Here is a 16,408-nt window from a genome sequence, read left to right on the forward strand (position 1 = left end):
ACATCTTTAAAGGAAAAATTACTCTGTTATAAACCAAGAAAAGAAAGCAATGTGTAAATTCTATAAATATAGAAGATTAACTAAAAATACAAAAAGCTCCTCTCTCTGCTTGATGTGGAAAGCTGACTCGTCTTGTTCAGGAAGAACAATCTAAATTCTTTGAGAATTAATTTATCTTTTATTTCTCTTAAAGCATGACAAAACCCATTGGGGGATTGGGAGGAAGGACAAAGCCTGGTATAGCAATGCATTTCATTCCCCTTTTCCTTTGAATGATATCCTACTTTACATAGAGTTTCTGGCTTGAAATTATGATTACTAGAAAATTTGCTGCCATATTTACAGTCAGCAGTTACCAGCATACTTATGCAAAGCATTAGAAAATTAGATGGTGTTTAATATTTTTTCCTGGATATTAATCAACATTGTGCCTTGTCACACCAAAGCTGGTCATTTTTCCACTAGACAGTGGCAGAGGACTGACACTTCAAAGCAAGCCAGGATAATCAAGGAAAAATATGGCCTATAAATTCTGGTTCAAACTGATTTTTCTAAAGAATGAAAACTTCCCTTGTAATGTGTTTTAACAAATATATGCTTATAAACAGGATGCCACTTAACAGCAATAACAATCATATTTAAACATATCCAAAATACAAAATGATGTGAAAGGAATAGTGATTGATGAAATTTTCTTTCACAATTTGAAATCAGCAGAGTATACAAATCTCTAGGATAAAATTATAATTACATCATTAGAGAGATATTTGCCATTTGTTCTTAAATAAAACTTTCTTAGGAATCCTCATAAGTCTACAGTCCTGAAAAGCTATGCTTTCTTTCTTTATCATAAAGAAACCATATGTATGGCTAAAATCTATCATTCATATCTGTGCATTCATTTGAGCTTTTAATCTATGTTAGTTGGATGAATATGTATCATGTTAAATATATGTAAAACATAATAATAATGCAAATCAACAAACACCCACACATTCAGGATCCGATAAAACATGGCCAAGTTTAGAAGGAAATACTTCATGGAAAAGTAGGACTTCTATAAAATCACAAAATTGAAAATTCAACCTAGGTATTTAACATTACACTATTTTCCTCTTTATTACTTTTCTTCATAGCCAGTCTACTATGGTTTGGCTTTCTACTACAATAACCTAGCAAGGAACAAAGAAGAAAAGCAATTAGTTCACAGGGCAAGGGCTGAGGTGTGGAAGTCATTTGGGACAAAAAAGCAAAATGTTACAGAAACACTAAAGGACAATGTACTTCAAGGTCTGAGAAAGCAACCAAGAAGTTCTCAGTGTGAAAATGGATTGCTTTACAGGTAACAAATTCAAAGAACAAAGTATCCAGGAGAAAAAAAATTTCCTTTAATTGAATAACAAGAACAGTTAGTGTGATCCACTACTGCTGGCATATAGAGTTATTTGGAAAAACTCCACTAACACCACCCATATGTCCTGTCCTACGCAGATGGCCAGATAAAGTTGCCAGAGAGAAGGCCCTGTAGTTCAGCCAAAACTCACTGCAGAATAGTTGTTTGTTGAAAAGCGCAGTCATGGGATTTTAGAACTTAAAGGGACTTGAAATTTCTCTCTCCTAACCACCTTATTTTAAAAAAGAGATAACTAGACCTCTCAAGAGGTCAAAGAACACATCAGATCAGGGTCAATATCAGGCTCTACCCAAAATGTGGGTTTCTGGACTGCAAGTGTAATTAACCTATATCATCTGTACCTATCAACCAACAGCACTATAGTCAGCTGTTGATTTTTCAAGAACTACGGATATTTTTGTTTCTCTTGGTATTTCACTCCTCATACTCCACTATGGATGCAAAAATAAGTACACATTCAAATCAATTGGCTATACTCTATGTTACCACTTTTGTTATGAGTTCAGTCAGAAAGAACCAATGTTCAGACTGTTGTCCAAAGTATGAACTGAAAATTATCTTTGGCTTTTTATTTTTTGTGTGTTTCTTGTCTCTTCATACCACAGAAAGTATAAAGAGAACTCAGAAAGCTCTGCCCTGTTGGGGGACTGGCCTGGGATACTGGTCAGCAGTAGAATACCAGCAGCAGCTTGAAGATGAGCTCATGGAAGGCAGTTAGGTGCAGGTGGGCAGGGTAAGTCCTCCAGGGCACTCAGTTGTGAGCAGCCAGGAGACAGCCACAGAGGGCACACTGAGCAGGCATTTTGCACACTGATGCTCGTAATTGTCTTCAGGAATTATAGCCAATAACTACAAGGCAAACTCGGCTGAGTTAACAGTATAGATACGTGAAATCTATTGAATTTGGAGAAAACTGCCTTTAAGGAATTAATTAATTTATTAATTTATTTATTTATTTATTCATTTATTCATTCATTCATTCATTCATTTAACTTGAGAGAGAGAGAGGGAGAGAAAGAGGACAAGCTGGGGAAAGGGGCAGAGGAAGAGAGAGAGAGAGAAAGAGAGAGAGAATCTCAAGCAGGCTCCACTCTCAGTGCAGAGTCTGACATGGGGCTTGATCCCATGACCCTAGGATCATGACCTAAGCTGAAATCAAGAGTCGAATGCTCAACTGACTGAGCCAGCCAGACATCCCTGCTTTTAAATTCCTTAAATTCTCCTTAGGGAATTTAAAATCTTTTATTGGGTTTATGGGAAACCAAGGTGATATCTGACTTGTGATGAAGGGACTCAGATAAAAATTGTGTCATATTAGAACAAAAAGAAATAAGATATGAAGCCAGACACTCAAATGTTATGCAAGTCATTTCTAAAGTTTCTTGGAAATGGGAAGTCTTCACAAAGGAGTGTCAATAGGGTTCAAATCCTACACAAAAATCCAGAGGCCAGGAACATGGTTCCCTACTTAAGTGAAACCCAACTGGTGCTCCTGCTCTCAATGGGGTGATATTCCTTGACAGCAGATGTATAAAGTGGCAAGCCAGCTGGTGTGCTGCCCTAAGCCCTGATCTATTTATTAGGGGAAATACCATGTCAGTGGAATCAACTGGAAATATGGTACCATTTTCTAAGTCTTTTCTGTGATTGCAGACACTACTGATAAAATGCAAATTGGCCTTGTTCCTCCTGAAATATATAGAAACTTCAAGTGGAAAGTTTTAAAAAACAAAAAAAGAAAAAACCCACAAACACGCATAAAACCCAAAACAAAAATGCCAACCATCTATTGTCTAACAATTTAAAATAAATGAAATGTTATCTTATGTTGTAATAAGTTCTTCATTCAGAACAGAAAGAGGTCTAAATTCCTATTCACAGAAAATCACAGATTGTCCTGCCCTCTCTGTAGCAGCAGGGTAGACCTATCACGGAAGGGAGACCCCCTGGCCACTAAAATGAGTCATTTCACATTCTGACCCACTTCCCTCTCTGCAGGTTCATTATCTCTCATATCTCTCTGGTAGTAAGTGACTTTCCTTCATCTCTCTGTTCTCCAGACCACCTACAGATACAGTCTACTGCCAGAGGCACCCCAGTATAAACACAGGTGGTAAACACAGCTGCATCGTTGGGCTGGGTGGCAGTGATGACCATATGGTTGGAGTAACACTGTTGAAACACCATATCCCTACATAGATCCAGCTTTATTTACAGTTTTCTTAATAAAATATGCAAATAGCAAGTCAATAGAAAACCACAGAGCTCTACTTTGCTGTAAAATTGAGTGGAGACATTTGACTATTTTGAGGACTTTACACAAAAAGAGCTCTGAAGCTGATGAGAAACATAGATGCTAAAACCTAACATAAAGGTATTTGCTAGAATTACACAATAGTGAGATTAAGGTAAAAGCAAAATGATGCAAGGGGCTTCCTTAACCAATAAACCCAATCCAGGAACGGCTACAATAGAGTTGTAATTGTTACAACCTTGGAGTATTTCAAATTGTTCTTGTGATTTTAAACCATAAAAGACACCAGCAAAGGATGACAAAGTTGGGTGGTATTGAGTGAAAGATCTCAAACATTCATATATTGTCAAGATTTACATATCAGATTTTGCTTATCTTTTATGCTTTTAAGTGACCATTAAGCATATTTTAAAATAGACAGCTGAAAACAGCCATCTCTCCAGCTTTGCTACTATAAGGTACTGCTATTTTCAGTAGTTTTAGTTTTTCATTAAACATTCATTGAGTATCTACAATGTGTGAGGCATGAGTGCAAAATATAAAGTCCCTTCCCTCAAGGAGTTTATATCCCAGTGGAAGGAGACAAAAAAAGTAAACAAGTAAGCAATAATATATTTATAGTCTGTGATTAGTGCTATCATTGGGTGGCTATTGTATTCAAAACCTGCTATGTAAGGTTCTGTGGTGTCTAAAACAATGAATAAGACAGGAATCTGCCAGCAAAGGACTTAGAATCTATGAAATAACAGACCAAACAATTATCAGTCTCTGATAAAAAGCATCACTAAGATATGGCAAATTACAGTTGTTTTGAGGATTAGATTCTATAAAAACTATGGTCCATTACAAACTGATATGCCATGCAGTATGAAACTTCAGGTGTTCATTTAATGTAAAAAAAAATCTAAAAAACAGGGACTGTCATAGTGTTTTCTAAGCCTGAAACCAAAGGAATTTCATGCTTCAAAGTTCTTTTCTCTTTAGGTCAAACTAAATCTGATGTAGAATTAAAAACACAAAGTTATATGGTGATATTGAATTGCCTCAGTATCTACCACTGCAATTTTAATTTAATGATATTATTTGCTGCCAGCTTCTGCATATACTGCACTAACATTTGTTAGCTGGCTTCAGAATACAGACCAGAAAGTTAAGTAAAAGAAAATACCACCAGTAATTTTTATATTAGCACAAGATTCTCTCCTCTTTTGTGCTTTTGTTTCAGGTATACAGTACTGCCATTCTTTTGATCCAGGAAAGATCTATGAGTCCTCAAGAGCCATTCATACCAGCATAATTGAAGAATTGCCTAATTTGAGAAATGGTGTGTTACTGAGACCCAAAGGGGAGAAGATTAGCACAGGGATTAGTTTCACTTTAAGCAGGGTATCACTGCCAGGGATACAGAAAATTTAATTTCCTTTCAGCTTCTGCTTCCAGGTGTCCGACTCATGTTTTCTGTGTCTTTTAACATGGATGATCCTGGGACAGTCAAGTTATTGCACACTGGAGCAACACTTTGACATGTCTTCTTCTTCTTTTAAGTTTATTAATTTGAGAGAGAGAGAACACGAGCAGGGGAGGGGCAGAGAGAGAGAGGGAGAGAGAGAATCAATGTGGGCCTTGATCCCACAAACTGTGAGATCATGACCTGAGCTGAAACCAAAAGTTAGACACTTAACCAACTGAGCTACCCAGATACTCCTTAACAAGTCTTCTGATGTACAGACTGAAGAGAGTCATGCTAAATCCCACCACTCAAAGCATCTATACAAAAAAATCACCTTTTCTTAGGATATATTTCTCTAATAGGTTTGTAATTCAGCACATACAGATATTTGAGTTGTAATAATTATAGGTCTTTTTTGGTCTATGATAATGACTATCTCAGCTGGATTTCCCCCAGAAGCCCACTCTGAGATATGGTTTCAAGGGCTAGTATTTAACTTAGGAGATGATACTAAGGAAACACAGAAGGGAAGTGAGGAAGCCAGGAGGGAAAGGGAAGGAAGCCAATAAAAAGTATACTGTGAAGGTGTTCCTGAGGCCATTGGAGTTCAATCTTAAGGGAAGGTCTGGAATATGCTGGGTAACATGCTTTTGAGCTACCCTAGGATTGAGGCAACTGGATAGTTATATACAAAATCCTTGCCTACCTTTGGCTGAAGCCTGCATCTGGGCCAATGAATTCTCCAGTGCTTCCAGCTTGCCCTGTGTCTAGGAAAAAAAGCCCTAAGGCAAAAAGGGGTATGTGTTCCAGGAAAGTAGCCATTAGAGAGTAAAGGGGACAGCAAAGGGGTATGGGTAGGCTCTGACAGCCTCTGCTACTATCTATCCTTTGCATGCTGTGTTGTGTTCACTTTGTTCTGTCTCTGATTCCTTATGCTGATGTCCAGTCATACCAACATCAGATGCATTGATACATCGAAATATGGGCTCATGTTGTAGTTGGTCCTGAGGCCACAGTGATTCCATCACCTTCCTCCTTTACCACCCATTCTAGATTCCCCTCATTCTCAACTAGCACTTCTGCTGGCCTGTACTGCTTGCTTGATGAAGTGATCCTGACCTTTATACCTGTGGGGTCTGAGCCAGTTGCCATGCCCTTGTCAGGCCAGGGTTGCTATGTTGCCCATTTACTGTTATCATCAGGCATGGAAAGATGCCCAGGGAGTGCCCTGAGTTCTAGAAAAAATACTCCCTGTCCTATTTCCTCTTGACCATAATGGTCATTTTTTGTTGCGCAAATGAGGAGCCCAAATGAGGAGAGGCCTTTAGATTTAATGGAACCTTGTGTTCCTTGGAAGAGCACTCTCTCCCACCACAAGAGCCAGGACTCTATCTGAGGTGCAGTACCATATGCTGGCATTAGGTTCAAAATACATATTGCATCGAATAACATAGCATCTCAACCCTGCAAAATATTTTCTCCAAGCTGGAGCCTTAGTTCTCCAAGCTGGAGCCTTTAAGAGGTCATTCTAAAGTTCTCTCAGAGTGGCAGCTTCTGGGTGTGTGATGTAGGGTAGAACTAGTAGATCTTGTATTGTCCTCTTTGTCAGACTTGTTTCACTCTTAAGTGTGTCCCTGGTCCCAGATATTATTATGGGAAATCCCATGATGATAAATAAAACACTCTGTGAGCAACTGGATAGTGATGCTTGTCAGGGCTCTGCAGACAGGGAAGACAAACCAAAACCCAGGATATGTAACTGGGTCTGAAGAAATTAATTTGCCAAGTAGTTGCACTGGCCTTTGCAGTTGGAGGGAGTGGACACACTATCTGGATCTGCTTGTTGAAAGGGGTCCATGGAGCTCCATCCCTGCTACTATGGCTATACCATTCACAGGCCCACTGCATAAACATTGGTGTGACCCAGGACTGAGGGTGTTGGTCAAATCATCCTGGGTACTGAGTTCTCCTCTGCTGTGGATGCTCTATGGTGGGCATTCATGTGAGACATAAAAATTGACCAAAGATGAAATTTGGGTGAAGCACATGTCTGAGTTCTTAGAATGAGAGATGGCAAAACCTTTATCATGGTTGTGCCTCTGCTTCACAGCTATCCTCCTTTCCACTTAGCTATAACTGGTGACTCCAACAGGTCTCATATCTTTGGGAATTTCTAGACCAAAAGCAGATTTAGCATACTCATAATTCTGTTTAGTGCCAATGGCAGGCCAACTCTTCCAAGAACTTTGTTCCTATGCTCAGCTCCACTCTGATAGCAAACATAGGCTCCTGTATACCTCAGGTCAGCACATACTAACTTTGCTTGGAGCCAGGTGAGGGAATCCCTTCTAAGCCCTGAAAAGATGTCTGATCTCAATTGTTTGCATCTCTCTTTATAAAGCAGTGTGACTTTAGTGTGACTACATATTGTCCAAACAGAGGCATTTTTGACAATGAAAGGGACACTCTTAACAGTTAAGCCAGGATAACAGACAAAAACCAGAGCTATCTCATGCAGAGTGGGACAAATGATCATCCTAGTTATTTGATACGTTAATAGTCTAAGTGGCCAATTTAAATTCCAGAACAACCAGAAAAATCCCTCTAAATATTGTTACACAAGCTTAAACTCCATTGTCCTCCATAATAACATTTCTTTGCACAGACTTTCAACTCCTTTGTTTCCTGCTCCTTTTGCCTTGTAAAACTCCATCCTCACTTAGAACTAATTTTCTACTATTTCTCTACCTACACCAGAGCAGCCAAAGCATAACCAAGCATGCTGACTGATTCCATTTTAAATTTAGGACTACACATCCCAAGAAAGCTCTCAGCCCTGCCTGGAAATCTTGCCATATTTTCTTAGTAATTTGATTCGCAGTATCCAAGACAAAGATTTCACCTTTTCTCCTTAAACCTCCGTTGCCTCCCATCCTCCATTTTCATGGATGATCTTACTGAGTCTTCTGCTAATAAAGTAGAAACAACCAGAATTCTATTTTCTCAGTTTCCTATCACCACTTTCCCTTCATCCCCACCATTGTCTTTTCAGTGCAAACCAGTCATTTCTTGCCTAGGCTGTTGTAGTCACTCCCTAAGTGCCATTCTTTTTCCTCTAACCAGGCTCTGATTTATCCTCAGCCCAGCCAGATCCCGAAAGGAAGTGACTGCCTTTAATTCACCTTTATATCTCCAATGCCCTGCACAGCGCCTAGCCCATGCAGTTGTTCCTTAAATTTAACTACAACAGTTACCAAGTCTCAGAGTCTCCAGGTGGTAGCCTGGCATTCTCCTCCACAATATCCAAGGTCCTGTGGCTTTTGTGTCTTGCCTACCCTTCAAGAGCCTCGGTAGGAACTACAACATCCCGATTCGGTGCAGAACCCACCAGAAACGCACCGTCTCATCCTACATCCTCCTAGAGGAGATCAGAGGGTACCGAACCGACGCTGCAAGCTGCGGATCCCCTCGGCCTCCCCGCCCCAACCCTCCAGCGTCCCAGCCACGCCTTCTGTCCTGCGGCCCCAGCGCCAGTCCCAGCCCTACCGGAAGCCTGTCCCGACCCTCCCACCAGCTCTTCCCGCAGAGGCTTGGATCATCTAGGACTCGGAGCTCGACTATCCGGCGGATCGACGCTCTCGGCGCTCCCAGCGGGCGGAAGTGAAGGCGCCGGCGGTTAGGGCAGCCACCGCCCGGGACTCTTCGCAAGAGCCGCCGGGAGCTCGGTCGTTGCGGGCCGTAGGGGGCGGCAGGCAGGCTGGAGGTACGTTGTGGAGCCTGGAGGTCCTGGCTGAAGGCCAGCCTGGGGAGGTACGGACAGGCAGGGCGGCGAGCGCCGGCGGCTGGCCTGGTTCCCAGAGAGACGGGTGGAAGTGGTCCGCCGGCGCCGGTGTCAGTCTCCTGCACCGCTCTTCAGTCCTTGACTGAGGAGGAAGGCGCCGCGCGGTTCCTGTCCGCACCTCCGCGCCGTCCCTGACACCTGCTAGAGGCCCAGAGACCTTCACCCCTGCGCCGGTCATGGGCCTCCAGAACACTGACCATCGACCGGTTGGTTGTAGTCGGCTTCACTTGTCCCCCTTGCGTCCCTGCGTATTGTCATTGTGTCAGGTGTAAGAATTTATTCGCGAAGAGCGAATGTGAGACATGTTTTGCTTGTTTTGCTTAAGTTTGCGTCATTTAGAGCTATACTGAGCATTTTCTAGGTGCCTTTCATTCACTGTTCTAAGCGTTTACATTTACTAACTTAATTCTCACGAGAGGTAGATGCTGTATATTATCCCCATTTTACAGAGGGAGAAACGGAAGCCCGGAGTGGTTATGTAAACTAGCCTGTAGTTAGTCTTTTAACTTCGAGACAAGGCACCGAAGCTCTACAGCCTGCACACCCAAACACGGTGTCATCTCTCATGTAAGCCTGGTGATGCTAGCTTGCTATCCCAAGATTTTGTATAGACACTTCCTTAATTTCCAAGAAACGGTTCTTGCAAAAGATTGTCTTTAAATGGAAATAAGCTATTCTTAATCAGTAAAGGTCAATTATAATGATAGGTATGAGAAAGTTTTTTTTTTTTTCCTCCCATGAATCTGAGTAAACTTACAAGGAAACCTTTTAAAAAGGCTTACCCAGCCACACTTTAATTAAATCATTTGGATGGCACTATATTGAAAAACTAGTTATTTTTTAATTTTTTATTAAAAATGTTTTTTTAGTGTTTATTTGTTTTTGAGACAGAGTACTAGCGGAGAAAGGGCAGAGAGAGAGGGAGACACAGAATCTGAAACAGACTCCAGGCTCCGAGGTGTCAGCACAGAACCTGATGCCAGGCTTGAACCCATGAACCATGAAATCATGACCTGAGCTGAAGTCTGAGGCTTAACCGACTGAGCCACCCAGGCACCCTGTAAAGCTAGTTCTAACTGAGGTCTTGTGGCTCAGTCTCCTAATACATTATATTTTCTGTAGAAACATTAGTACATTCTAGTCAGGCTCTGTGTAACTGACTCTACTAACAGAAACAATGCCAGAAGCTTCCTGAGGATCATCTGTGTGTCCAAAGTTGTTGACTGAAAGGGTGGTAATAAAAAGAGGATGATGTGTGTTTACTACTCAAATGTTCTCTTCTGTTTAGGAACTTTAAAACATTTTTTTTTTAATGTTTATTTTTATTTTTGAGAGAGAGAGAGAGAGAATGTGAACGGGGGAGGGACAGAGAGTGAGAGGGAGACAGAGTCCCATTCAAGCTCAGACTCACCAAAGGTGAGATCATGACCTGAGCTGAAGTTGGATACTTAACTGACTGAGCCACCCAGGGGCCCCTAAGTAGGAACTTAATTTAAACAAGGAAACAGGATCCCCCAGTGTAATTTGGAATGACTCTTGAAAGGTTCAGAAATTTCTTTTTTATCGTGGCAAGCATTTAATTTTCTGTACTGAATATAATTTTGAAATGTTACCTTTTGAAAAGATGATTGTTAATCTGCTTAAATTTTCACTCATTGCACTAATATTTGAGAGCCTGTTATGTATGAATTGTAGGGAAAATGAAATCAGAACTCAAATTTTGCAAAGCAGCCTTCTAGTAGAGGACTTTGCATAATTTCTAGCACCAGGAAATGGCAGGATTAAGCCAGAGTATAGGAAATGCTATGTATAGTTATGTATATAGTTAATCTTTTAATTACTTTTTCACCCATTTTCCAATTTATTCATCTTCATGTAGCCAGGATCTAGTTAGCACCTACCACATCCCAGGAGCTTCAGTGTTTATTGAATGGATAAGTTTTAGGCCAGTGTTGAGTAGAGAGGATTTTGAAATTGACTGGCATGGGAAATAACATTGATCACTGTGCTAAGCAGTATGCTAGAATGTTGATTGTTCTCAGATGGTGAGGAATGTGTTCATGCATCTCCTGGATTGCCTGGTGAAATTGCATGGTAGTAGTGTTGTTATTATCACATGGTTCAGTGTATGTTTATGTTAATTTAAAATAATTATTCTTTTAAAAAAGATGTTTATTTATTTATTTTTGAGAGAGTGAGAGTGAGTGGGGGAGGGGCAGAGAGGGAGGGAGACAGAACCGGAAGCAGGCTCCATGCTATCAGTGCAGAGCCTGACATGGGGCTTGAACCCACAAACTGTGAGATCATGACCTGAGCTGAAGGCAGATGCTTAACTGACTGAGCCACCCAGGGGCCCATAAAATAATTACTCTTGATACAAATACACAAACTTAAAGTAATTGTAGAGAATATGACTCTTGAAGCTATGGGTACACCTATAGTCATCTTTGGCCCTCAGTTTGAAAATTATGGAGTCAAAAGGTTTTTCAGCTTAGGAGTCAAAGCAGCCATTTACTTGTCTGTGAGCTACCACCTACCTGCTTCATAGCATGGGCATAGCCTCTTTGGGCTTCAGTTTCCTTTTTCCTGTAGTCAGGGAATATATAAAACTAGATTAAGATTTTTTTCCGGGTTTGAAATTTTTCAGCTCAGTGAATCCAAAACCAGTTAGCACTTGTCCTATCCCTGTGTTGTTTTAGGGGCTATAGGTATTACTGGTATTTACATCTGTCAAAAGGCTAAGTTCTGGCTGGATGGAGATTAGTTTTGGCCATTTTTGTATCTCCCACTTTAGCATATGCTTGACATACACATTAGAAATAATATTAGCTTAGATTCAGAAGGGGCATTTTTGCTCTCAATTAAAGAATATCTAAGAACTAAACTATAATATTTAGTGTAAGAATAGCAGGAATTCAGAGAAGGGGATCTTTTGGGGTTAGAGTAATTGGGAAAACTTCATGGAGGTCAGACCTTAATGGGGAGGATGTGGCCCTTCATAGGGAAGGCACTGGAACGTCTGGGTGGCACACAGAAGAAGGCCCACAGGCTGGTAAGTAAGTATGTTTTGGATTATGGAGTGCCTTGAAGGTAAAGCTGAGGGGTTTGGAACTGACTTATTATGCATTTTTTTTCCCCCAGGAAAATTGTATTAGGCTTGCTCTAAAGTTTCATCAACATTCTTTAACTTTAATACCATTGGTAGCATTTAAGACTGGGGTGCATCCCAGGCTTAATTTTCGGTTTTGATTTTAGTAATTCCTTCTACTTACTATTTCCTGCTTAAAATAAGTCTTGGTGCTGGTAGTGGGAACAACAGTGGACACTGGGATTTGGGAAACCTGGAGTTTAGTTAATTAGAATGTAAGCTGCATAAGGTGGATCCAAGCAGGCACCTAGAGTGGTGCATGGCACAAAGTTAGCATTCAATAATGTGCATTGATGAATGAGTTCTCCTTTTGCTGCTTGCTAGCTGTGCTGCTCGCTAGCTGTGCTGCTCTTGTAAGGTTGTCTCATAGTTTCATCTGTAAGATTTGATGAATTTTTATTTTTTAATGTTTATTTATTTTTGAGAAAGAGAGAGAGAGTGAGAGACAGTGTCAGCAGGCTTCAGGCTCTGAGCTGCCAGCACAGAGCCTGACGTGGGGCTGGAACTCACGAGCTGTGAGGTCAGACGTTTAACTGACTGAGCCACCCAGCTGCCCCAAATTTCCTGAATTTTTAAAGGCCTTTTCCACTTACAAAGTTATGTGATATTGAAGATTATATGATTTTAACTTTGGTTGTATTATAATTTTACTGAAAGACAAAACAAGACTGAAAGCCAGGGATATTTGGTTTTAGTTTAATGAAATCCCCATGTGATTGACATGATGTGTATCTGGATAAATGAGGGTCTCAGCAGGAAGCAGAATTCATGCCAGATGGTTCAAGTAGGGAGATTTTAATAAAGGCACTACTTGCAGAGGTATGGGCAGGGTTAGGGAACAAACAAGGGACAGTGAGGCCCAAAGAGAAACTGACAACAAGTAGAGGGAACAAAAGGACAAATTACAGCCTACTGAGAGCTGGAGCCAAGCAAAGGGGTATGGCTATTGCCAGAGATGTACCTGGGAGTGGGGAAGCAGGACTAAAATGCCGATACCTGAAACTAGTCCACTTCTGAAATGCAAAGCTCAAATCTTCCACTCTTTGCTTAGTGTCTTATCTTTCTCACCCTCACTCAGTTACCTCCATTACAGCTGCACTTTTACTGGATCTTTGGTCACTCTCATACCAGAATGCTCAATTGTATTATTATCCGTTTGTAGCATCTGGCTGGCAAATTCTCCACCCTGGACCATCTCAGTTCTTTACCTCCTTTAATGCTTGAACTGAGTTGCTGAAACCAACAGGGGAAAATTCTAGCATCTAGATTTGTACTCCTATGGATCCATGGATCCATGGTCATCAGTCTCAACTGACCATCAAAGAGTTTTCTAGGGTTTTCCTTGTAAGTGTTTGCTTCTGCTCTCTGCAGAATGTATTTTAAGCATTTTCCATTTTTCTCAAATCTCTCATCCTTTCACATAATCTATACTCCCAGCAGATACTCTTGCCACCTACTTCACAACGAATAGAACTATCAGTGGAGAATCCCATGCTTTTTCTTCCAAAAAACCTTTCTTCTTTCCCCAGTTACCCCAAAAGAGATTGCATTTATCCTAAGACATATGTCCCAGGCCTCTGTATCCACTCTTGCCTTTGGGAGCACTTTATTTAGTTGTTCATTGGCCAAAGGCTCATTCTTGTCAGCCTTTAATCATGCCTAGAGACAGATGACAATTAAAGCAAAATAGAAAAACAGTAACAATAAAAAACTAGCATGCTCCTTTGATTTCGCATTCCTCTATTCAAATTTTTTTCCATCCTAGGCAAAATTCTTAAATAGTTGTTTAAGTCCATTTCACACTCATCCCACTGCTTTCTGGTTTCAGTACCTATCACTCTATTGAATGTCAGGGTCATCCATGACTTCCTTGTCACAAAATCTTGTTCCTATCATTTTCCCAGTATAGTGCCTGGGACATAGCAAGTCCTTAATAAATATTTGTTTTGACTGAATTATCTGAGGTTCCTTGTTCCAAATTTTAGTTTATTTATCTCTTTAATGAGGAATCCAGCACTGTCATCTTTTGAGGTGCTAGATGACCAATCTGTATATATCCCAAATCTTCTTGATGGACTAAACAAAGATAAAAATCAGTTTTATTTGATAATGCCTTCTTCAGTATTGTCCACGTGATCTGTGTTTCTGAAAAAAAAAAAAAACAAAAACACTGGGATGCTTTTCTTTTCTGAAGAAATAATATTTTCTGAAATATCAAGAAGTAATGTTTTGTTCACCCAATGTAAATCTAATGAAGATGAGGGTGGTAAGGGACATGGGTACAATTGGCAATAGACTGGTGAATGAATAATGCTGTGCTTTTACATGAACTACGATTCCTTTTTCCTTCCATTGAGTAGTGTATTTTCTTTAAAATTTTTGTTTTTGTTTGTGTTTTTGGAGGGTGGTGGATTTGCACTGGCCTGTTTCACTTTCAGTATGCTATCAGTGTCCAGTGACATAATTTAGAGAACCAGCCACCTTTAGACCTAACAGCTTTTGACTTTGAAGTGTAGTGAAGCTAATTGTCTTCTAGGAAGACTTAGCCTGCTGAGGCAGGGGATTTTAAAGTTTCTGGGAAATAAAGAATGAGACTTTTAATTGATGGAACTAATTAAGATGGAATCCAGTGTTTGTTTTAGATTAGCTGTGTACTCAAGTATTTATGTAACAGATCAGTTATGTGGGAGCTCTAGAGAGCCAAATTGTCAGGCTTTTCCCCTATATACTCTCTTGCTTCCAGTATTCTTTTCTAGTTACTTCTTGTACATTCCCTTCCCTTTACTGCAAAACATTATAGCAAGAGTGAAGGGTTTTTTTTTCATTATGTATGTGTGTTTGTATATTTTTTAAATATTTATTTTTGGGAGAGAGTGAGAGAGACAGTGCACAAATGGGAGAGGGGCAGAGAGAGAGGAGACACAGAATCCGAAGCAGGCTGTCAGCCCACAGCCCAACGTGGGACTCAAACCCATAAACCGTAAGATCATATCATGACCTGAGCCAAAGTTGGACCCTTAACTGACCTGAGCCACCCAGGCACCCCTATATTATGTAATATTTATAGATGCATAAGTTTATAGATACATAATTCAGTGCCATTTATCAAAGTTAAATTTTTTTTAATGTTTATTCATCTTTGAGAGAGAGAGAGAGACAAGAGTGTGAGTGGGTAAGGGGCAGAGAGAGAGGGAGACACAGAATTTGAGGCAGGCTCCAGGCTCTGAGCTGTCAGCACAGAGCCCGATATGGGGCTTGAACCCACGAACCGCGAGATCATAACCTGAGCCGAAGTTGGACGCTTAACTGACTGAGCCACCCAGGCGCCCCTCGAAGTTTTATTTTTAAAATCATTGTTTTTTTTTCCCAAACGAATTAACACATAAAAAGTTATGCTTTCATTTAAAAACATAGTTATTTTGGGGAACCTGGGTGCCTCAGTCAGTTAAGTGTCTGACTTTGGCTCAGGTCATGATCTCATGGTTTGTGGGTTCGAGCCCCGCATAGGGCTTTGTCCTGACAGCGTGTAGCTTGGAACTCACTTTGGATTCTGGGTCTCCCTCTCTTTCTCTGTCCCTCCCCTCCTCGCATTCTCTGTCTCTCTTTTTCTCAAAAATAAATAATAAAACATTAAAAAAATTTTAAAAATTGTGTATTTAAATTATATTTTGTTTGTAGGAGTGATGAAGGAAAGAAGTCTAAAAAGAGCTGGGAAAGTAGGGATGCTTTATCTCTTATTTGTTCAGTCCTTCCTTTGTGCAGATGACTCACGTCATGATCCCAGGGTCATGGGATCCAGCCCTGCATCAAGCTCCACACTGAAAGTGGAGCCTGCTTGAGATTCTCTTTCTCTCTCCCTCTCTCCTCTCTCCCTCTTTCTCCCTCTTTCTCCCTCTTTCTCCCTCTTTCTCCCTCTTTCTCCCTCTTTCTCCCTCTTTCTCCCTCTTTCTCCCTCTTTCTCCCTTTCTCCCTTTCTCCCTCTCCCTCCCTCTCCTTCTCCCCCTCCCTCTCTCCTTCTCTCCCCCTCCCATCCATCCCCGCCTTGCATACTTAAAAAAAAAAATGTTGGATAGAAGAATTCATGTCCCCGTCTTTGAGACTTGTCCCACCCTGTGCCCTTAGATGGTAAAATGTGTGTTTGTGCTGAGATAACTTGATCTTGACCCTGCACAGGAAAAGTAGAATGAGTTTACAGAAAATGGAAGGAAACAAATTACCATTCTTTAAAACCCTTTTCCAGTATCTCAAGGAGATCCCTCTGGGGTTAGCCCAGCCCAACCCCAAGAGGCAAGTCTATTCTA

General features: G+C 40.7%; 1 protein-coding gene across 3 annotated transcripts in view; it reads left to right on the plus strand.

Annotated features, from left to right (window-relative positions):
- Positions 1–8,774: 8,774 nt before the first annotated feature.
- EXOC2 (exocyst complex component 2) overlaps positions 8,775–16,408 on the plus strand; it is a 279,267-nt gene continuing 271,633 nt past the window's right edge. For 2 of the 3 annotated variants that reach the window (XM_042938092.1, XM_042938091.1), the window contains exon 1: positions 8,775–8,881. The gene's annotated coding sequence lies outside the window, so the exon portion shown is untranslated. Of the gene's footprint in view, positions 8,882–9,230; positions 9,255–16,408 lie in introns of those variants that run through there. The other variant, XM_042938094.1, reaches the window with a different exon arrangement.

The sequence above is a fragment of the Panthera leo genome, chromosome B2 (genome assembly GCF_018350215.1).
Source record: "Panthera leo isolate Ple1 chromosome B2, P.leo_Ple1_pat1.1, whole genome shotgun sequence".
In the NCBI taxonomy this organism is placed as follows: Eukaryota; Metazoa; Chordata; class Mammalia; order Carnivora; family Felidae; genus Panthera; species Panthera leo.